The sequence below is a fragment of the Podarcis gaigeae genome (genome assembly GCF_964106915.1).
Source record: "Podarcis gaigeae genome assembly, chromosome: 4".
NCBI classification, from domain to species: Eukaryota; Metazoa; Chordata; class Lepidosauria; order Squamata; family Lacertidae; genus Podarcis; species Podarcis gaigeae.
This window is the reverse complement of record NC_139677.1, coordinates 10,772,712-10,795,948: the sequence shown is the minus strand read 5'-3', so window position 1 is coordinate 10,795,948 and position 23,237 is coordinate 10,772,712. Positions and strand designations below refer to the sequence as shown.

The following is a 23,237-nucleotide window of genomic DNA, read 5'->3' as shown; positions in this document are numbered from 1 at the left end:
TTGTTGTGAGACATTGGTGTTACATTAGGAAGAAAAGGGGGAAAGTGGTGGAAGGGGAAGGGGGTTGGGTGGCAATGCTTCTATTCTATTTAGTGTATGTGTGGGGTTTCGTGTCAGTGTCACTTGTGTGGGTTCTCTTTACTATACGCTTGTATTTCTTTGGTGGTGAGAGAGGTTGGGGGTGGCCTAGGGTGTGGTTGGTTGTCTTTGATTGGCTGTAGTGAAATTTGTTTTTGTGTGATAGTGGGGTGTGTGTGTGTGTGTTTGGATCAGATTAGCCAGACTGATTTGTATGCTGTTGGTGGGTTCTTGTTGTCTTGTTGGGATGTGTATGTGATAAAGGGTAACCATATTGGGGTGAAGGCATCTTCTTCTATTTGTCCCCATGTCAGTTTCAGTTTGTTGGTTAGTTTTCTAATAAGGCTGTTTCCCATACTATTTAATACCCTTGGTATAAGCTTACTCCTGACAGGTCTCTCCAGTGTCTGGCTATGATGCTTCTGGCTGCTGAGAGCAGGTGAGTTAGGAGCTCTTTGTGATGTGAGTGGGCATTATTGTCTTGGAAGATGTTTAGTAGGGCCAATTCTGGGGTGACTTCTAATACTTGCTTAGTTATTTTGCATATTTCTTGTATCATTGATGTCCAGAAGAGTTGAATTTTAGGACATTCCAACCACATGTGGAGGTATGTGCCTGTGGAGGTATTAGCGTTAGTTTCTGTGGTCTTAGGTACCACCTGTAAGTGAGTTTCAGAGTGAGTTCTTTTCACTAATATGGATTTAAAGGGAGGTTTAGACCACATTCTGGTCCATTGGGTGGTGTCAATCTCATAGCCTATGTCATTCTGAGGTCCAGCGCCTATGGCCTTCTGGCGGTTCCCTCACTACGAGAAGCAAAGTTACAGGGAACCAGGCAGAGGGCCTTCTCAGTAGTGGCTCCTGCCCTGTGGAACACCCTCCCACCAGATGTCAAAGGAATAAACAACTATCTGACATTTAGAAGACATCTGAAGGGAGCTCTGTTTAGGGAAGTTTTTTAAATGACTGGTGCTTTAATGTACTTTAAATCTCCTGTTGGAAACCCAGCCATATGGGCAGGGTAGAAGTAATAAATTGTTGTTGCTGTTGTTGCTGTTGTTGTTGTCCTCCCATTGTTTTTTTAATTACATCTAGGAGAGTTGTGGGATTTTGGAGTAGTATTTTGTATATTGCGGCTACCAGACTATCTGTTAAGTTAATTCATTGCACGGTACTCTTTTGGTTCACCCTTCTCTTGCCCTTGTTGTATCTTTGCGAATACCTGATGCATGTTCCTGCAAACACTACACATCTAGTAAAAATAAGCAGCTTAGACCTCATTCTTATGCAGAGTTATTTGAGAGTATGTTCCAGTTAACTTTGCAGCAGGCGAACCTAGGATAGGACCGCAGAGCATGTTAAATGTCTGTGCAAAGCTGCTCAGAAATCTCAGTACATATGAATGGAAGATCACAGAGCTAAATATTCTGTGAGTGGTTGCAACATCGTCCTCCCCAAGAAGCCACCTCTTTGGAAGAGCACACGGAAGCTCATTTCTACAGGGAGCAAATTACAGGCTTGAACCACCTGGCTAAACACAGCCTGGCCTGAAGCAATTGCATTCTTTGCTAAAGTCTTGTAATATATATTCACACAATGAATTCTACCCAGGGACATGTAAATCACTTGGAGGAGGGAGAGCTTACCCTGCGCTTGCAAACGGTAGCAGGGCAGATTGCAGGCAGAAGCAAAGAATAGGTGCAGGCTGCAACATATGCAAATTGCTTATCATTAGCAGTTTTTGTCTTGAGCTGCATCTCCTATTCTGAGCATCTCAGAGGCCAACTGAAGCGCTTCCCTTTGCAGATACAAGCCAAACTCCCCCTCCCCCCAGCGATCTACATCTAATTATAATTCATGGTGTGAATGTCCCACACAACAAACTGCTTGTAGATGAACAAACTTAAGTTATTAAAGCACCTCAGAGTTCCACAAAACACATATAATCTACTTGATATTTTCACACAATCATCCTAGTCAAGCAAGGAGACTGTTTTATAGCTGCAGTGGCTAAGCCACAAAAAGATACTGAGAACAAATGTTCCAGGAACACTTTCAGGCAAACTCTATAATTTGCAGTGCATGCATTTTGAGTGCAGCATAACAAACAGTTGCCTACACTAAGGTAAGGTCAGGGGCAGTTTTTCTATGCGTGGTGGATGCCAAATTAAACCACATCAACACAAGCAGAAAAGTGAAGAGTAACAGGCACACTTTTTCAAATGTTTGCAGAAGGAAGGAGGGTACCAGTTCTAGATACAGTGGTACCTCGGAATCAAGCCTTGTCAGAGGAATGTGCCACTCTCCAGGCACCGGCTGATTTCCTTGTTGACCTCCCTGTTTGCGACTCCCGGCAGGAAACAGGTGAGGTCTCTTATCAGCGATCCTTCTCAAACGTGAGAAGAACATACCACTCCTTCACTCTCCTCCCTGCTATCCCCAGGGAGGGGAAAGAGACAGACAGAAATGTATTTACATGCCTTTATTTCTGTCTTTTGCAGCAGTACAGAGAAACATGTCTGCACTCTCTTTACATCAACAGCAGAGAGAATATAACTCCTCCCATGTACTTCCAGTACAGGTCAGATGACACACTGAGCTAACATCCGGTGCTGAGTACAGTGAATGGACTGCCCCTTTCTTCCCACGGTAACAGTCACAAACATCAACATCCTGTTTCCAGCCATCTGCAGCTGCTGCTCGCTGCTGCATTGCTCCTTTTTGGTAACAAAGTACTTAATTCGTTCCGGAGGTCCGTTCTTTTTTTTTTATAATATTTTTTTATTAAGTTTGTAAAATACAGAAAAAAGAATAAAGAGCATATTATAAGAATAAAGTAGAAAGATTACAAATTTTCTTGTTCTTTTTTCCAAATCTACTGGACTTCCCCACATCCTCCCAACCCTGCATTCTCTGTGATACATAACATCAGCAATTTGTTAACTTATTTCATTACTTATTGTATCCTTCGTTTTATCATGTTACCCAATTTCAAATGTGTTATAACCCGAATCATGTACATTTTCATTTAAACACAATAAAGTTATTTCCTTATTCTATCTCAGACTTCTTGTGCCTTAATTTCCATTTCTTTAGTTTAACATTACTGAAGCTAGAGTTTCCTAAAAGGTGCATTTTTTAACATTCATACAGCTTATAGTGTTTTTCCAGATAGTCCTTAAATTTTTTCCAGTCCTCCTCGATTGTTTCTTCTCCCAAGTCTCGGATTCTGCCAGTCATTTCGGCCAGTTCCATGTAGTCCATCAACTCGTTCCGGAGGTCCGTTCTTAACCTGAAACTGTTCTTAACCTGAAGCACCACTTTAGCTAATGGGGCCTCCAGCTGCTGCCGCGCCGCTGGAGTACGATTTCTGTTCTCATCCTGAAGCAAAGTTCTTAACCTGAGGTACTATTTCTGGGTTAGCGGAGTCTGAAGTGCATGTAACCTGAAGCATATGTAACCTGAGGTACCACTGTATTCTCACATTTAGATCTGCCTTCAAGTATAAAACTACTGTATCAGGTTAAAAGGGGGTTTGCCTGCTGTCTCCCTACTTTGCAAGTTTATCAAATGCAGGGATCAAAATAACAACAACAACAACAACAACAACAACAACAATAATAATAATAATAATAATAATAATAATAATAATTGTCCAGTAGCACTTTAGAGGCCAACTAAGTTTGTTCTGGGTACTGTATAAGCTTTTGTGTGCATGCACACATTTTTCAGATACACTGAAACAGAATGCAGGGATGAAGAAGAGGGTTTTTGCTTATGTTTTCACATAGGGATTTTTTTTTTAATACAATCTTCCACATGCAAACCAAAGTGATACCACCCATTCTACAACCCCAGGAATAGCAGTGAATTTTCTTTTTGAATAATGCCTCCCCACTTTCTCTCCTCCAGTCCTAAGCATCACTTTCTTTTCCTGAGGATATGCATGCAGATGCTTGTTTACATTTCCCCTTTTAATGACCTTTGACATTGCCCAGCCTTCTCTGGACTTCATTGCCTGCATCTGAGCAATTTTGTAAATTTGCGCTCAATGAGATATTTTGCTCCTGCCCACAATGTGTACTGTTCACCTTTCCATTCCAGGGCATAGCACTGCTGCCCTGCTGAACATCAGTGATCATGTTGTCTCTGATATCATATCAGTCTTGAGCTGACAGAATCCTCTGCATTCCCAGACAGACATAATTTCACCCACCCCTAAAATTGTTGCTTTTAAAAATAGCCTGGAGTCTGGAGAGCCTGAAATCTTTCAGATAGCCTTCTTATATTTCACAAGGCCTGCTGTCTTCCTGTTCCTCAGACTATGTAGTCTGAGACCCAATCCTAAAGCCTGCTTTTACTGCTCTAGTAACAATTTGGGCAAATTGGACCTGAACAAGCCTGCTTTTACTGCTCTAGTAACAATTTGGGCAAATTGGGACGCGGGTAGCGCTGTGGGTTAAACCACAGAGCCTAGGACTTGCCGATCAGAAGGTCGGCGGTTAGAATCCCCATGACGGGGTGAGCTCCCATTGCTTGGTCCCTGCTCCTGGCCAACCTAGCAGTTTGAAAGCACATCAAAGTGCAAGTAGATAAATAGGTACCGCTCCGGCGGGAAGGTAAATGGCGTTTCCGTGTGCTGCTCTGGTTCGCCAGAAGCGGCTTAGTCATGCTGGCCACATAATAATAATAATAATTTATTATTTGTACCCCGCCCATCTGGCTGGGTTTCCCCAGCCACTCTGGGCGGCTTCCAACAAAGATAAAAGATACACTGAAACGTCACATATTAAAAACTTCCCTGAACAGGGCTGCCTTCAGATGTCTTCTGAATGTCAGGTAGATGTTTATCGCTTTGACATCTGATGGCAGGGTGTTCCACAGGGCGGGTGCCACTACCGAGAAGGCCCTCTGCCTGGATCCCTGTAACTTGGCCTCTCGCAGTGAGGGAACCGCCAGAAGGCCCTCGGAGCTGGACCTCAGTGTCCAGGCAGAACGATGGGGGAGGAGACGCTCCTTCAGATATACTGGACCAAGGCCGTTTAGGGCTTTAAAGGTCAGCACCAACACTTTGAATTGTGCTCGGAAACGTACTGGGAGCCAATGTAGGTTTTTCAAGACCGGTGTTATATGGTCTCGGCGGCTGCTCCCAGTCACCAGTCTAGCTGCCGCATTCTGGATTAGTTGTAGTTTCCAGGTCACCTTCAAAGGTAGCCCCACGTAGAGTGCATTGCAGTAGTCCAAGCGGGAGATAACCAGAGCATGCACCACTCTGGCAAGACAGTCTGCAGGCAGATAGAGTCTCAGCCTACGTACCAGATGGAGCTGGTACACAGCTGCCCTGGATACAGATTTGACCTGTGCCTCCATGGACAGCTATGAGTCCAAAATGACTCCCAGGCTGCACACCTGGTCCTTCAGGGGCACAGTTACCCCATTCAGGACCAGGGAATCCTCCACACCTGCTCGCCTCCTGTCCCCCCAAAACAGTACTTCTGTCTTGTCAGGATTCAACCTCAATCTGTTAGCTGCCATCCATCCTCCAACCGCTTCCAGACACTCACACAGGACCTTCACCGCCTTCACTGGTTCTGATTTAAAAGAGAGGTAGAGCTGGGTATCATCTGCATACTGATGAACACCCAGCCCAAACCTCCTGATGATCTCTCCCAGTGGCTGCATGTAAATGTTGAAAAGCATGGGGGAGAGGACAGAACCCTGAGACACCCCACAAGTGAGAGCCCAGGGGTCTGAACACTCATCCCCCCCCCCACTTTCTGAACACGGCCCAGGAGGAAGGAGCGGAACCACTGTATGACAGTGCCCCCAGCTCCCAGCCCCTCAAGACGGTCCAGAAGGATGTTATGGTCGATGGTATCAAACGCCGCTGAGAGATCCAGCAGAACTAGGAAACAGCTCTCACCTTTGTCCCTAGCCCGCCGGAGATCATCAACCAGTGTGACCAAGGCAGTTTCAGTCCCATGATGAGGCCTGAATCCCGACTGGAAGGGATCCACATGACCCAGAAGCTGTACGCTGGCTCCCTTGGCCAATAAAGCAAGATGAGCGCCGCAACCCCAGAGTCAGTCACGACTGGACCAAATGGTCAGGGGTCCCTTTACCCTTTACCTAAGGTCCACAAAATACTCCACAAAATACCCTAGTGTGTAGTCTGTAGGGGATATATAGATATGGGTCCACTTATGTAATTTTTTTGGGGGGTCTATATGCTGCAGACTCTGGTCTGGGGGGTTATAACAAATCAACTTATCTGGCTATGTAACATTGTCCACTGGTATGGGGTCCTCTGCAATAGGATGAAACTTGCAGTGACGTGGGTTGTGCTTCCTAAAAGTGCATTTCAGGTGGGAACGAAGACATGTAGACTACAACTTGTTAGTGAAATTGTGAGCAAAATCATTTTAATACACTTTCATTATATACAGGGTAGGAATGGGGGAGAAATTTAATGCAATCCACATCTAAAGGCAAACCTATCCAATGCACACCTACTGAAACACTACACAAACCAAAACACAGCCAAATTTGCAGTTCCCCAAAATTTGTAATGCAATTCTCCAGCCAAAAAAAGAGCATATAATAACATTTGCATAACAAATGAGTGTATTAGTGAAAATGATATACAAAAATGCATTGTTTTGTTTGTTCTTTTGTATGTTAGGGAAGATGTTTCCAAAAATGTGTACATTTGTCAAAGCTGCTGACAAAACAATCTGTTTCGTAGGAGAAATTCACACTAAATGTGGATCATTTTGAGTTTGCAAGTTAATGCAGAAATGTGAAGAACTGAATTCATGATGGGGGGAAATGAGAGAACAAAAAATTGATAAATTTATCCTTGCCTTGCCTAGGGCCACTTGGGGACAGATTCAGTACCTGGGACAAGGATGAAGTATACACGGTATAGAGCAACGCAGATGAAGGGGTTTGTTTTATACCCCTCTTAGCTTCCCGTTGCATTGCAGACTCTTTCCCACAGTCTGCCTACTGTAAGTCCTGGGGCAAACAGGTCTAAACTTAGCCCAGAGCATTCTGGAACCTTGGTCTGGATCAAGAAATGTATCTGCCATAAACATTACCATATCCCCCATCATGCTAATTTAGGGGGTGCTGGGCAAGCTCCATGACATACACAGCTCTGTCCTCCAGCAGAGGGGATGTCTGGCAGCGGGCAGGTAGCTCAAGATACATGCTTCACATGAACCCCATCTGAAGCAGCTATCTTACTCTGCCTACTGAGCCAGCGTGGTGTAGTGGTTAAGAGCGGTGGACTCGTAATCTGGTGAACCGGGTTTGCGTCCCCGCTCCTCCACATGCAGCTGCTGGGTGACCTTGGGCTAGTCACACTTCTTTGAAGTCTCTCACCTCACAGAGTGTTTGATGTGGGGGAGGAAGGGAAAAGGAGAATGTTATGTTAGCCGCTTTGAGACTCCTTCGGGTAGTGATAAAGCGGGATATCAAATCCAAACACTTCTTCTTCTAGTGATAGGGCTTGCCCTTCAAACCTGATGCCTGGGAGATGTTCTGCCAGTCACAGGAGGAAGTTAACTACCTCTCTATCCTGGCCATCTCTCCTGGGGCGCGTCTTCCCAATGCCCTTTCTTCTCCTGATCTGAGCTCTCCATTGCCTGTACTAGAATAAAGGAAGAAGAAGTGAAGAAGAAGAAGAAGAAGAAGAAGAAGAAGAAGAAGAAGAAGAAGAAGAAGAGGAGGAGGAGGAGGAGGAAGAGGAGGAGGAGGAGGAACAAAGCAGCAGACAAGATGGATCAGAGACTGAGCTAATGAAAATTAATGCACTGAAACAGAGTCACAAAGACAGAATATTAAACCTTTTTGTAATGAATAAAAAGCATGTAGATAGAGAAGGGGGTCATGAGAACATAAGAGAGAAGCCATTGTTTGGAGGGAGGGAGAAAAGAGAGAGGGGTGCTCTGAAAACAGCTAAAGCAGCACGATGGGTGAAACAAGGGGGTGAGATGGAATCTTGCCATGGACTACAAGAAAAGAGGCTCGGTTTGAGAGGACAAATACAAAAGATGGATGGCCAGAGGAAATACGAAGCTTTGGGAGGCTCTGATATGGCAGGTTGAAAGAGTTTAGAGCGCTAAGCTATAAAGTTCCATGATTATAAGGAGAGTTAGCTGAAGTGGAAAAAGAAGATTGCTACAAGCCAGATATAAAAGTCTGAGAAAATAGAAACTGTGCAAGGAAATTCAGCTTTTGTTCTCATTTCCAGAGGGGTGGGTATGTTGCAGCACAACCCAAACCCAAGATCTCCTGGAATGAGACAGATTGGCTCTGGAGGACCTTGGGCTTTTCTGGCTCAGTTGGGACTCAGCCAAATCCATCACCCGATTCCAGCCAGGATTCAGCCAGCATAATTTAAGATGGAGTAACCACAGAGCCTAGGACTTGCCAATCAGAAGGTTGGCGGTTCGAATCCCCGCAACGGGGTGAGCTCCCGTTGCTCGGTCCCTGCTCCTGCCAACCTAGCAGTTCAAAAGCACGTCAAAGTGCATGTAGATCAATAGGGAAGGTAAACGGCATTTCCATGCGCTACTCTGGTTTGCCAGAAGCGGCTTAGTCATGACCCGGAAGCTGTATGCCGGCTCCCTTGGCCAATAAAGTGAGATGAGCGCCGCAACCCCAGAGTCGGTCATGACTGGACCTAATGGTCAGGGGTCCCTTTACCTTTACCTAACTCACACAAGCATAAATCCCCCCATAAAGGGGCATTCCAAGGGAAGGGCAGAGGTGAGAAGTGCAATGAGAGACTTACACCTATTCCAAATCCTGTTCAGCTTGGTCATTTGACCTAGGATCCCATCCTCAAAATTTGGGCCTACACTTACCTGTTGGCTCAGCTGGCAGTAGCTCCTCCCAGAGGCTCAACAGAATTGGGAATGAGCATAAGTTGCACCTGCATAAATTATGCCAGCTTCCTTTAGCTAGGACCACTCTTTTTTACAGCAGACTAACAGATAAAGCTTTCATGGACTAAAGTTAGCTCCATTAGATATATCCATTGCTATGCATGTGGTCTGTTCTGTTACTCATTACAGAAGCAGCTCTCAAACTTTTATGTGTATTGAGAAACACTTGATAAAACTTACCAAGGGTTTCTTAATGAGGTGATCAGTAATTACCTGTCTTCTCCACTGAGGTGTAATATTGGGTCTGTTCTAGATTCTGCTCCCTGTTCAAATAAGACACCAGTGTCCAAAAAGCCTGTCCAGTCCTCTTCTGATTAAACGGTGTGTTCTAGGCCAGTGTTTCCCAACCTTGGGTCTCCAGCTGTTTTTGGACTACAGTTCCCAGCATCCCTCACCACTGGTCTTGCCAGCTAGGGATGGTGGGAGTTGTAGTCCAAAAACAGCTGGAGACCCAAGGTTGGGAAACACTGTTCTAGGCCATGCCTTTGTAGTTTTACTTTCGTTATCAAAAGTGTTCACTGTGGCATTCCTATTTAACATTGGACCATAGCTAGCTTTATTGGCATTTCTTGTCAAAATGTTGTCACGCTTTATGGTTTTAAAGTTTTGCAAATCACTTGGACTCTTTCCATAGCAAATGAGTAATGAATTGAGGGAATAATCACAATAAGAAGGCCTCAGGAGCCTCTGGAATGCACAAAGGTTCTGTGACAGACATTCTGGTGCACTTAAAGAGATGTGTTGATGTGGAATAGGATTCCTTAAGCATGGAAGCTTGAAGGTTGATACCTTCTGGGAAACCCAGAAACAGGGCATGAGGACCATAGGTTTCTCCTATTTTCATTCCTGGCTCTGAACCTAGAGGTAATATGTAGCCACCATGACTAGTAGCAGTTGATAGCCTTGTCTTCCATGAATTCACACCCACCAAGGCATGTAACCTACTGGCCATCATCATATCTTGTGGAAATGTATTGTGTTAAGTTCTGCTCCGTAAATAAGTACTTACTTTTGCTGGTCTTGAATCTCATGCAAACCAGTTTCATTGAATGACTCTGGTTTCTGGAATCATAAGAGCATTAGAAACATCTTCCTATCCATTTTCTCCTCACCATGCATAACTTTATAGCCCTCAATCATGTTCCTACTTACTTATCTCTCCCCCCCCCCAAGGTTTCTTCTCAAACTTTCCCTTGCTTCAGCCCCTTGACCATTTTGGTTCCTCTTTTCTGAAGCTTCTCCAGAACCTTTCTGAGATACAACAACTTGCATTCCAAGTCACAGCATACATTCCTATAAAGGCATTGTGATATTGGCAATTTTATCTTTGATCTCTTTCCCAATAAAATGTAGGTTGCCAACTTTTAATTAAAAAACCCCCAAATAATGGTTGTAAAAGGCATATTCAATACGATGATGGTAGACAGTCTCAATTATAGCTGTGGATGGGAATGGTGAAAAGGGAACCAAGGAGGGAAGGTATCTTGTCACATCTCATCTGCAAATGTCTCCTCAAAACCTTTTTAGTGGCCTAATGCATTAAGATATTCATTATTCTGCCTCTAATTGCAGATGGTTCCTCTTCTCCTGCTATCTCATTTTAATGGCTTGCAGAAGCAACTCCACCAGCAGCCCCCCCCACCCACACACCAGCAAACCTCCAAGCAACACCAATTACCTTTTGCATGAGAAAAACTTATACCAAGATCCTTTCATCCCTGAATTCTGTTCTAATTATATTAAGTAGTCTTACTTAGCTATGATATGTCTCCAAGGTCAAGAAAATCTGCATTCCATATCTGCTTGCTTCTTCCCTCCTCCGAGTCTTTTAAACAAAATAAAAAGTTAACATTTTATGCAGTATTAATATCTTCCTTGCTACTTATTTCTTAAGTTTCTTCTTTGTTTCCAACAAATTCACCTCTCCAAACCTGCTGTTTGTATTTCAAGATAAGCTTTCAGCTTCAAAGAGGCCATTTTTCTTGGGATTTAAGCTGGGAGAGAAATTCAACTCCATCTCTCCATCTACTATTCCTCCCTCCTGGTTCTGAGGCTGCTTAGACATCCACTCAGCTGCTACTGTTTACATTTAAAAATGTACATATTATTTGCATCCATGCAAATGTCTAGACGGACAGTATTAGTTTATTTCCCATCTAGACCATGCACAGGAAAGGGTGGAGGAATTCTATTCAGTTCACATTTAAAGGTGAAGCTGCCTCATTCATATTTCCCAAAACAATACATGAACTGAAACACAACCATCTTGAAATTCACACTTCTCTGAATTTTGCAATGCAGTTCTCCAGCCAAACAATGTGTACGGAAATGGATGTAATGGGGTTAAACTGACCAATCACCCTGCTAGATTCCAATTCCTACTTCACACATTAAACGCTCGCTTCCATCTGAGACTCAGGAAACACCGTGACAGGAAATGAGGCCGCCATCAGGGTAGCAACGGAATTGACGATTCACCGTGCCAGAGAATAAACTAAATTTTAAAACAATTTTAGTTTCTTCTCCCATTAGATTCACAAAATGTTTAGGGGTATGTGTCCCCCTGCATCCCCCCAGAAAAAAGCACTGGGTTCAAGTGTGTATAAGAATGCAATTATTAGCAAAAGAAATACAAAAATGCATTACATAATGGAAGACCGCTGTTCAAAAATGCATATATTAGGCGAAAATCCACACAAATGTGGACATTAGGAGAAAATTACACTAAAATTATGATGAAATTTCATGGCAAATCACAAACTGATTGTGGGGAACGGAAGATTGGAAAAAGGAGGAATTGAGAGAAATCAAAAGTAACATATTGACTCATCTCTAGCCATTGGCCCCTTATCCAGTTTGACTGGATAGCCTCCAGGAATGCTGCCACCACCATGACTCAGAAGGTTATCCATTTTACCACAAGGCCCTGTAGCATCAGCCTGAATTATTATATTTCTTAATTTGGTTAATAAATTTGTATACCTCCCTTCAGCTGTAGACCTCAGAGCAGTTCACAGCATAAAATAATAAAAACAAAAACCCTCTCCTGCTCCCTCCCCCAAACACATTTAAAAGGATATAGGATGTTAGTCAGCCAAAAGCCTGGTTGAAGAGGAGCTTTTTCACCTGGTGCCTAAAAATATGTAATGAAGGTGCCAGGTGAGCATTCCACAGAGAGCCACTACAGAAAAGGTCCATTCTTATGTTGCCACCTGTGGACGTCTCATGGAGGAGGCACGTGAAAAGGGGCCTCAGCTGATGACTTCAGCGTCCTGGTAGATTCACATGGAGAGAGGTGGTCCTTGAGCTATTGCAGTACTGAGTCATAAGGCTTTACAGATCAAAACCATCCCAGAATCCACTGGCAAAGAGTGCTCCTCAATCAGCATTGTTTGCTGCTCTTTTCTTTACTCCTTCTTCCCAACAGAGAACTGCTTAGACATTGAGTATGGGGAGACTTTATTTATGTTGCTATGCCTCACTCTTCCTTGAAGCAGGTCCTTTACAAAGGCACAAATAACCTAGATGTTTTGGAGGTTCAAAAGACTCTGGCAGGGCTTAATGGCTTCATGCCCTATTGTGTGTACTAGATAGAGCTCATAAAAGACAACGAGGAGGAGGGGTGCAGTCTTTTATCACTTCGCTTGTTTGCCAGCTGAGCAGGCATCCCAGTCGATAATGACAGCTTGCCTGGTTTTCCTGCAATGTGAATCTTGTGATCTTGTTACCGTATTTTCTTCCTGGCATAGCACAGGGGGAAAGTGGCCCCATTGCCCAGGGGAAAAAAATAGTACATCTCTTTCAATTTATTTTGATTAAAATGTCAGCAAGAGGCCAATTGAAAGCATTCACCTTTACTGGTCAGACTGGAAGGCGAATAAGCCAATTTTGCATTGCCAACCACCTACACACACCTGCAAAACCAGAAAAGGTGATGTTTTCTGAATTGGCTGATGCCCCCAAGGGTCTTTTGTTTTCCATCTAAACTGCCTCCTTTAGTCTTATCTATAGAACATGGTTTGGTGGGTGTGGTTATGGTCTTCAATATAGTCCATGAATCTAAACATGGAGATTGTTCAACGATGAGAATCTGTGAAACCATTTGAGGCGCCAACTTCAAACACACACAACTTCTCCTTTTGCCTCCATTCAACTGACTGGAGATTTGTCTCTCCCTTCCCAAAGGAATATTCAGCGAAATGCTCCTCCTCCAATTTCACCAATCGTTAATAGGGTGCAGAACTGTGGGAAGCCATTTTCACACAACCCTAGGGCCTATGTTCTTATGGATAAATAAAGACACCCTCTTCTCAGTCTGGTCTGAAAACCCCTTGTGTTCAGTGTATCTGAAGAAGTGTGCATGCACACCAAAGCTTATACCCAGAACAAACTTACCGTATTTTTCGCACCATAGGACGCACTTTTTCCCCTCCAAAAATGAAGGGGAAATGTATGTGCGTCCTATGGTGCGAATGCAGGCTTTCGCTGAAGCCTGGAGCGTGAGAGGGGTCGGTGTGCACCGACCCCTCATGCTCTCCAAGCTTCGCACACCTCTCCGCAAGCAGCGGGAGCCCAGCGCTGGGCTTCCGCTGCTTGCAGAGAGTTGCCTGCATGCTGAAGCCTGCGCGCGCTGAGCTCAGCGCGCCCAGGCTTCGCGGACCTCTCCGCAAGCAGCGGGAGTGCTCCCACGGCTTGCAGAGAGCTGCCTGTTTGGGGGCTGGGGTCGGGGGAAGCTCAAGGTTCCCCCGCCCCAGCCCCGCGCCTGGGGGAAAAATAATTTCCTCCCCTTTATTTCCCCCCCAAAAAACTGGGTGCGCCCTATGGTCCGGTGCGCCCTATGGTGCGAAAAATACGGTAGTTGGTCTCTAAGGTACTACTGGACAATTTTTTATTTATTTCCCTTGTGGATCATTTGGTTTCCAGGTTGCGAGTAGGCAGGGTTGCAAAGAAATATGAAAATAATTCATATTATTTTCTGTCCCCTCCAAAACACACACACACACACACAGAGAGAGAGAGAGAGAGAGAGAGAGAGAGAGAGATCCAAAATCTATGGTAAAAAGCTCTGGGGAGTGACATGACTCCACTGATATCCATAGTTTCTAGAGTTGCAGTAATACTACAGTTGGCATGTATTTGCTGGCAGATAGAATCTTGGGATCTGTCAGTAAAGGTGGATCCCAAGGACCAGTTTATATGCAGTGATGTTTTGGTGTTGTTTTTAAAAGCCCAATTAGGAGAAAGATGCTGGATCTAACTAGGTGAAGACCTCATTAGTCATCTGGGTGGAAAATAAGTGGGGCCTCCACTTAAGAGCAGCAGGTGTAAGCATCACAAATCAGTGTTCTTTTAACTATGGGCGTATCTTTGTCCTCATTCACAGATACCTTTGCAATGGTATCCTATAGAGCCTCTTTGTCTGACCAAGTGGCCTCTATACATCCAGTTGGGGAAAGCTACTATATACTAATAGCAAATGCATTTCACCACAGATCCTGGTAACAGCACCATCTACAGTTGGTAGAGCATGAGACCCCTTAATCTCAGGGTTGTGGGTTTGAGACACATTTTGGGCAAAAGATTCCTGCATTGCAGGGGGTTGGACTAGGTGAGCCTTGTGACCCCTTCCGCCTCTACCATTTTACAATTCTATGATTCTATGAAAAGGGAGGTGGTCAGCAGACGGATTTGGAGAAAAGCCTCTGAGCCTGAAGAAGTATAAAACAAGGGAGAAATCACAGCAGGAATTGTAACATGGAGCAGTCCATGCTACAGGATTTGTTGAGGGTCCTACTTGGTTTCTTCATTTATAAAATGTCTGCATCACCTTTCCCCAGAGGTGCCTAAGCTGACATATGACATTTTTAAAATATGTGAAAAATGTGGCTCGGCTGGGTGAATATTCCCCAAGCCACAGGACGCTCTGGAGTATGTATGAGTCAGACTTCACCACACAAATAAAACTGATGAAATCGATCGGAACCTTTCATTTTCTCTGACAAATTGTTTGTATTTGTAGCTGCAGTTTTGGAAAAGAGCAAGGGATTTCAACAGGCCTTTAGTGTTTTTGTTGTTTTTATTGGCATTGAATAATTCATACTTCAATTTACTAATTCACTGGGGATGAAATGAAATGTGTGTTTCAAATATGCCAGTTCTCAGTCTTCACTTTCTCCGACACAAACTTGGATTTGAATGGATGTCATTGAAATTCAAAGGTTGCTGGGAGCAAAGTTTCCCTCGAAAGGAAATCACCTGTTGTTGTAACCCACGTGGCCCTGATCCCATGTAGCCTGCATTTATTTCATTGCAACCCAGAGGTCACTCAAAGGAGATCAGATGGAAAAAGAGGATTGGGCCCATGCAGCTTTAGCAGTTGTGTAGAAGAGGGAATTTCAGAAAGTGTAGTAGGTCATGTAAGATAAAACAGCTGAAATTCCCTCTTGTAAACAACCGTCAAAGGTGAAAAAGCCCTGTTCTTTATTTATCTGACTTGTGTTGCCCATTCTCTGCACTAAAAAAGAAATCAGAGACAAAATGCCACACAGATGGAACCCACTGAGAGCTACCTGCCAGGTAAGAAATATTTGGTGCCTGTGTTCTCTTAAAAGGATTCCATTCAGGAAAAAACTGGAACCTGAATCCAGTAAGAGCCAAATTAAATGTTTAGAACAATTGGCTATTAGCACAATTACTAATTGTATGACTTACCACACAGCCCAATCCCAATGGTGCAGGGGCTGATCAAGATCAGGAACTTGATGGGAAAGAGAGGAGGAAATGAACCTTTGCTCCCAGCCCCAAAAGGTCCAGATTGGGACCTTTGCATTTGCTACTATTAGCTGAGAGAAGGTGACTGTCTTTAACAATATTGCCATGGATACGTTTACTGCCCTGTGCTCATTTGCGAGGAATAAAACGTAAAGGGACCGCTGACCACTAGGTCCAGTCGCGGACGACTCTGGGGCTGCGGTGCTCATCTCGCTTTATTGGCTGAGGGAGCCGGTGTACAGCTTCTAGGTCATGTGGCCAGCATGACGAAGCTGCTTCTGGCGAACCAGAGCAACGCACGGAAACGCCGTTTACCTTCCTGCTGGAGCGGTACCTATGTATCTACTTGCACTTTGACGTGCTTTTGAACTGCTAGGTTGGCAAGAGCAGGGACCGAGCAACAGTAGCTCACCCAGTTGCGGGGAATCAAACCACCGACCTTCCAATCGGCAAGTCCTAGGCTCTGTTGTTTAAACCACAGCACCACCCGCGTCCCTTGCGAGGAATAGTGGGGTATAAATCCATTTATTAAAAAATGATTTATTTCTTCATTTACACTGGAAGGAAAGCTCTCATTTGTACCAATGGACAATTTAGTTGCAGAACAAATAGCAGGCATGAAGATCTGGTACAAATTGGGACCACAGTGGGGGGCAAAATGTTAAAGCCCCAAACCATCAATGTCATTAGTAATTGTTGTAGTTACAGGTAGGTAGCCGTGTTGGTCTGCCATAGCCGAAACAAAATTTTAAAAAATCCTTCCAGTAGCACCTTTGAGACCAACTAAGTTGGTCTGGGACGCAGGTGGCGCTGTGGGTTAAAGCCTCAGCACCTAGGACTTGCCGATCGAAAGGTCGGCGGTTCGAATCCCTGTGGCGGGGTGCGCTCCCGCTGCTCGGTCCCAGCGCCTGCCAACCTAGCAGTTCGAAAGCACCTCCGGGTGCACGTAGATAAATAGGGACCGCTTACCAGCGGGAAGGTAAACGGCGTTTCCGTGTGCGGCTCTGGCTCGCCAGAGCAGCGATGTCACACTGGCCACGTGACCCGGAAGTGTCTCCGGACAGCGCTGGCCCCTGGCCTCTTAAGTGAGATGGGCGCACAACCCCAGAGTCTGTCAAGACTGGCCCGTACGGGCAGGGGTACCTTTACCTTTACCTTTAAGTTTGTTATTGGTATGAGCTTTCGTGTGCATGCACACTTAGTGTATCTGAAGAAGTGTGCATGCACACGAAAGCTCATACCAATAACTAACTTAGTTGGTCTCTAAGGTGCTACTGGAAGGATTTTTTTTTATTAGTAATTGCGTGCATGTTGTCATGTTTCGTTTGTCTCTAAATAGCCTCCCAAAACCTCCCATTTGCCAACCAACTCAGAGAAGAGGTAACTGAATCTTACTATCAGTTGATTGATTAATGCATGGTAACTCTGTTCCCAGGATAGATTCCTCTCTCTTTTGAATTCCCCTTGCATGACATGTTCTTCTTGTTCTTCTCCCTGACCTATGCTTGTGTATAATATTCATCACCATCACCTTCATGTATCAGATTATGTTGGCTCCCTTGCCAGAATACGCCTGCTCATCATTAATGTGCCACAGGGCCCTGCTGCTTTCTCCTCACATAGATGAGCACAACTACCCTTTCAAAATTTGAATCAAACTCCATAGGATGGTCCTGTTCATTTGGTCACTGCTCATCTCAAACCCCATTATACCCAGACATCAGCAGCATAAGGTCAAGTGCTCAATGAGCAGTTGAAACTTCATTCTCTGCTCCTTTTACTCATGCATCATTTGCAAATCCTTCCATTTCAACTAATTTGAGTTCAAGGTCACCACTGGCCAATGCCATGTTCCCCCTTTTGCTTCTCCCTTCCTATAATTGGGAAATTACACAACTCCGTTCTTTTCACTCATCTAGTGAAGGCTGGCACAAATTAGTTACTAAAGGAAGATAAAAGCAGATCCCTACAAACCTTTTTATTTATACCAGTAAGACAGGATACTGCTAGTATGGTGTAGTAGTTTAGCTTCCTGCAGCCTGGTGTCTTCTTGCCTTTAATCTTGCAAAGTGTCACTACATCACCCAAAGTATCACCTCCTTAACAGCTTGCTGACACCAATATTTTAGGTTTCATTCAACAAAAATAATCCTGTATCACTAACCCTGAACATTCAAAATCATGCTGTAGTCATTTGCAGTTTCTGGGGCTGTTTTTTGAAAAGTATTTCTCCATAACTACAAGGTCTCCAAACTCATACCCTCTGACATTTCTCCGCTGTAAATAGGGACGTCTCGTTCCATAATGATAATTTTACTACTTATACCCCACACATCTTTCTGGGTTGCCCAAGCCACTCTGGGCAGCTTCCAACAAACATGAAAACATAATAAAACATTTAAAAAAACCTTCCCTATACAGGATTGCCTTCCAACAGCTCAGGGGCCGGATAACTCCAAACCCTCCAGCATTTCTCCAATGAAAATAGGGACATCCTAAGGAAAAGTGGGACAATCTTGGATCAAATCAGAAACTGGGACAGTTTCTCTATATCAGGGACATCCCAGGAAAATAGGAACACTTGGAGGGTCTGCAAACTTGCCACAGTGTTTTCAATAGCATGTGACCAATGTTTCCATATTAAAAAACAGACAGAAAAAGCTATGGAGAAGGCAGTAAGGTTGAAAGGAAGGGGGGGAAATGGGGAAGAAAGTTGACACAGGAAAAGAAGGAAAGAAGGAAAAATAAGTTCTGCAGTACAGATTGCTTTACCAGCCAAAAAAATAGACAACCGTCTTAAAAGGGTGCAAAAGACATTTTTTAAAAGACGCTGCTTAATGAAACAAACCAGGAGACAGCTGAGTTCCATGCAAAAGCCTTGCATGATTGAAAATAAACACAACAACTCTTCCGGTGTGGGTGCCATCGCTGCCGCAGCTCCAAGATGGGCAAGTTTATGAAACCAGGGGAAGTCATCCTTGTCCTCGCTGGGCGTTACTCCAGACGCAAAGCTGTTATTGTTAAGAATATTGATGATGGCACCTCTGACCGCCCCTACAGCCACGCTCTGGTGGCTGGCATCGATCGCTACCCACGCAAAGTTACAGCAAGCATGGGCAAGAAGAAGATTGCCAAGCGTTCCAAGATCAAGTCCTTTGTGAAGGTCTACAATTACAACCACTTGATGCCTACCAGGTACTCTGTTGATATTCCCCTTGATAAGACTGTTGTCAACAAGGATGTCTTTAGGGATCCTGCACTGAAACGTAAAGCCCGGCGGGAGGGCAAAGTGAAATTTGAGGAGAGATACAAGACAGGCTAAAACAAGTGGTTTTTCCAGAAGCTCAGATTCTGAGTGGCATGCATTTGCACCAATAAATATTTTTGAAAAGCCAAAAGAAAAAAGAAAAAAAGAAAGAAAATAAACACAACAACAAATTACCAAGTCAGTTATGGGCACGCTGCATAAGTTTGCAAACCCCACACTCTTCATGAAAGCCTGTGGGTTTGTGAAAGCTATCTTGGTTTCCGCTGCAGGGCAACTGCTTAAAGCTTAATGACACAATAACCATCTCAACAGATAGACCAAGCCTTGATTAACCAAAGCTGACAGGGATACTTTCCTTTTTATTAAAATAAGCGTGCCTTTCATTATATTTGCATTAACACTCTCCCCCATGCCAACGCATGACTTGCTGGTTTCAAAGCGTTTGGTATCAAGGTTCTAGCTTCCGTTCCTAATAAGGAAATTCAGAGGTCATACCAAGGTCATGTTATATATATGACAGATGTTTGACTATCATCACATAGCATTCATCATGAGAAATCTAACAGATCAGTTGTCAAGGATTTTATTTTTATTTTTTTTTAATTAATTTTACATTGCTAACGAAGCCAGAGCTGCTTCTTACTTGTATATTATTGTATTATTATTTACATTGCATGTGTGTTGCTTAAGTCAGGGAATCCAGGGAGTGAACTGTAGGGCTGAGCTGGGATTTTGTATCCAGTGTATATTCCAAATGCCCATCCTCATACCTGCAAACTTTTCACTGCATCCACCTGACGTCATTGGCATCAAAATACCAGCCTATGTCCCCACCCCCTTAATCCAGATTTCCACAGGAAGCCTTTCCACGTAAAAGTCAGCTTAAAACAATAGCACTGTTGCTGACAACCTGCTTGCAATATCTGACTGACCAGTTTGCACTATGAAGCCTCTGTCTGGAAACACCCTGTGGTGGAAACACCTCTGTATTCAGAGGAACAATCTACAAGAATTAGACATGGGTGTTAAAGGTCTCTCCAAATTCTCTACTCTATTTTTGAACAGAGAAATTGGGGGAATTATTTCTCCAGATTTCTTCAAGAGGAGAATAAATTCCCCAGCTAATGCTCAGAGGTGGGACTCACCATCAGCATTGACAGTGGTTTTTTTCCTCCACCCACCCCTCCAGCCTAGTCCTTTTAAGTGGGTGTCACCCCTCTACATCGTTCTCTGGTGAAGCAAATGGGAGGAATAATGGCACACATACACACACAATGGTGGAGAACATTTGGCAAAAATTCAGCAGAGTGGCCTACGCCTTTCAGGAGATGGGAACTGAAACAGGTAGGGATTGATTGAATCTCATTTCATCAACTCTGCTGAAAGGCCAGCTCTGTGGGAGACCTCCTTCCCCTGAACTGTGCCTAGCTGGTCATTGCAATAACTACCATTTAACTTTAAGAACTGGCGTCTGACTTTGCTTTTTTCTTCTCCCCATCCCCTTTTCCTTTTGTGTACTGTATTTTAGATGGTAAGCCTTCAGGCAGAGAGTGTGTTGTTCCAAATGATTGTATATAAGCTGCTCTGGGAGCTTTTTTTTTTTTTTTTTAGGCTGAGGAGCAGGTTTAAAATGTTTTTTAAAAAGAGAAACCAAATCTCAGGGAAAATTGTATTCTGATATGAACATATGAAGAGCCCAGCTGGACCAGACTAAAGGCCCATTTAATCCATCTTCCTGTTCTCATCTGAGAAGCCCAGAAAACTGACCTGAACACAACACCAACCTCCTCACTTGTGATTTCCAGCAACAGGAAATCAAAAACATTCTGCTTCCAGCATTGGAATTAGAACATAGCCGTTATCAGAGAGTAGGGTGATCAGGAGCTACTCTGTTCAGGAATGGTGAGGGTCTCCCCCTCCCCCTTTTCCTGACCAGGATCCTGAAGGTGCCCAGGAGCAGTGGAGCAGTATAGATTTGGAGCAGTGGTTTGCAGAGGGACATAGTTCAGAAGACAACAGCTGGGCAGAACTGAGTGCGGAACAGCTAGGAGAAGATGAACAAGGAGAGAGAGAATTAACAGACTCCCTTTCATTGGAAAGTGTCCAACCGATCAGTCCAAGGTCAAAGAGAGCAGATAAGGTAGCTACACAGAAGGCCAAATGATTGCGAGATCAGGTTGCCAGATGAGGAAGTGATGGGGGTGGTTTCGGGGCTAAGTGGGTGGAAACCTTAATTGGGAGCACCTTTCCCCCCGAGAATGGAGTCTTTGTTCTTTTGCTGTGAACATTAAACATCTCTTCAACTGGTAAGAGACTATTTTTGCTTTGTTCTGCTTATCCATGGCCAAAGGGAGGGAGGGAGGAAGCTGTTTCCCCAAAGCCTGACAGCCATGGATCCTCCATGCATTTGTCTAATCCTGTTTTAAAGTCATCCAAGTTAGTAGTGATTACTACTACTTGTGGAAGTAAATTCCATAGTTCAACTATATGCTGTGTGATAAGCTTTGGCTCAGCTCTAACCAGAGGCTCTTCTGTTGCAGCCTCATTGAAATGAATAGGATCTGTGCATATGTTACCATGTTCTTGCACAGGTTTATTTCAATGGAGCTTGGGCAAGAGAACATCTCAGTGGACTCCATGCTAATGGGTCGGATCCATATGTCTCCCAGTCTACAGTCCTTAATGGCAGCCCAAACCCACAATGTCATCTTGCCTTAGAAGAGGCACCTGTCAGCTGTTTCTTTTCCCCAATGTAACCAAGGTGAAGAAATGGACTTTCCATACCATTTTAACTTCAAACTCCCACAGGCTCTGTTCTAAAACCAACAAACTCGAAAATCAAAGGTTTCTGGTTCATATCAGGAGGAGATGCCGAGGATTCTTTGTTGGAAATGAGGGGGCAGGGTGGGAGGACAACAATGGAATCCAATTAGGTCACTGTTTTTGAAATGGATTTTAATCATTGCCAAGCAGCAATGAGGCAAAACGCAATCAAAGTCGCATCTGGAAATTAGATTGTGGTCAGGTTATTCTTAGCGGAATGTTTGAAAAGCAATTATCGGTGCTTAAAGCAGAAATAGATAAACTGGTGCAATGCCTGAATGACCAACTGGCACAGAACCAGACATTATTGTTTTGAGATATATATATATAAACCCTCTGTGGGAAGATGAACAACACCAAGGAACAACACCAAGTTGCCACAACACCAAGGAACATATAGTTCAAGTTAGGTTATGAGAAAGAGGCTTCTCTATCTCTGTGGCCCTTGACAATGCTCTCAGTTGATACTGTGCCATGTTATTTTGCCTGTGTGTGACTAGGAACGAGCTAATCAGCTACCTCAGATGATAATGGAAATGCTATAGAATCATACAGCAGGCTTTGTTGTTGTTGTTTAGTCCTTTAGTTATGTCCGACTCTTCGTGACCCCATGGACCAGAGCACCCCAGGCACTCCTGTCTTCCACTCCCTCTACAGCAGGCAACAAGGTTCAAATAGCTCCTTGAAGAATGAGTCATTTTAATAACTTCTGAGGTGAGTTGGTATGAGAGATGCTTGAGAAATCTGTGCAGCAACACATCCCATCGTAAACTTGCCCAATCTGCAGCTCCTGGAATAAAGTGCAGATCAGAATATGGTACCTTCCAGAAACTGTACTCCTGTTAGGCATGTTACTTCAACCCTCGCTAATTCACGCTTCCTGAAACAGTTTGTGAACCCAAATCCAGGTATGCTTTGAAATGCACACAATTCTGCAAATTTTGTGCTGCACTTTCCCGACCAAAATAAGTGTGTAGAAATGCAGGTCTTGTAGGAAAGCATGCATGAAGATGCATGTATATCAGGAGACATGTGCGCAGCTGGCAGAATTGCATACAGAAATGTACCACGAGGGAGAAGTGCACATTACAGTGCTGATGAATTTTCATGAGAACTTAAAAAAAAGAGGAATGCCGATATGTAAATGTGGCAAACTGGACTTGAGATTGGAAAAAAAGTAAAGTTCTGAGATTGACACATCCATCCACCCTTTGAATTCGTCCATCCTTAACTCTTGTCAAAATGGAGGGAGGTAGTCTGAAGGCTGCCTTCATTCTTCCCCTTTAAAAACCATTTCTTCTTCTTCTTTTCTTCTTCTATTATTATTGTTATTGTTGTTGTTGT

At 44.0% G+C, this 23,237-nt stretch overlaps 1 protein-coding gene and 1 pseudogene across 2 annotated transcripts in view; both read left to right on the top strand.

Annotated features, from left to right (window-relative positions):
• The first annotated feature begins 5,073 nt into the window (after positions 1–5,073).
• The window catches only part of LOC310844094 (mediator of RNA polymerase II transcription subunit 22-like), a 304,807-nt gene continuing 286,643 nt past the window's right edge, over positions 5,074–23,237 (top strand). The window contains exon 1 of the mRNA XM_083737896.1: positions 5,074–5,389. The gene's annotated coding sequence lies outside the window, so the exon portion shown is untranslated. The remainder of the gene's footprint in view (positions 5,390–23,237) is intronic.
• On the top strand, positions 18,714–19,193 carry LOC310842690 (large ribosomal subunit protein eL27 pseudogene; annotated as a pseudogene). The gene has a single exon. The product of its transcript is annotated as a large ribosomal subunit protein eL27 pseudogene (transcript).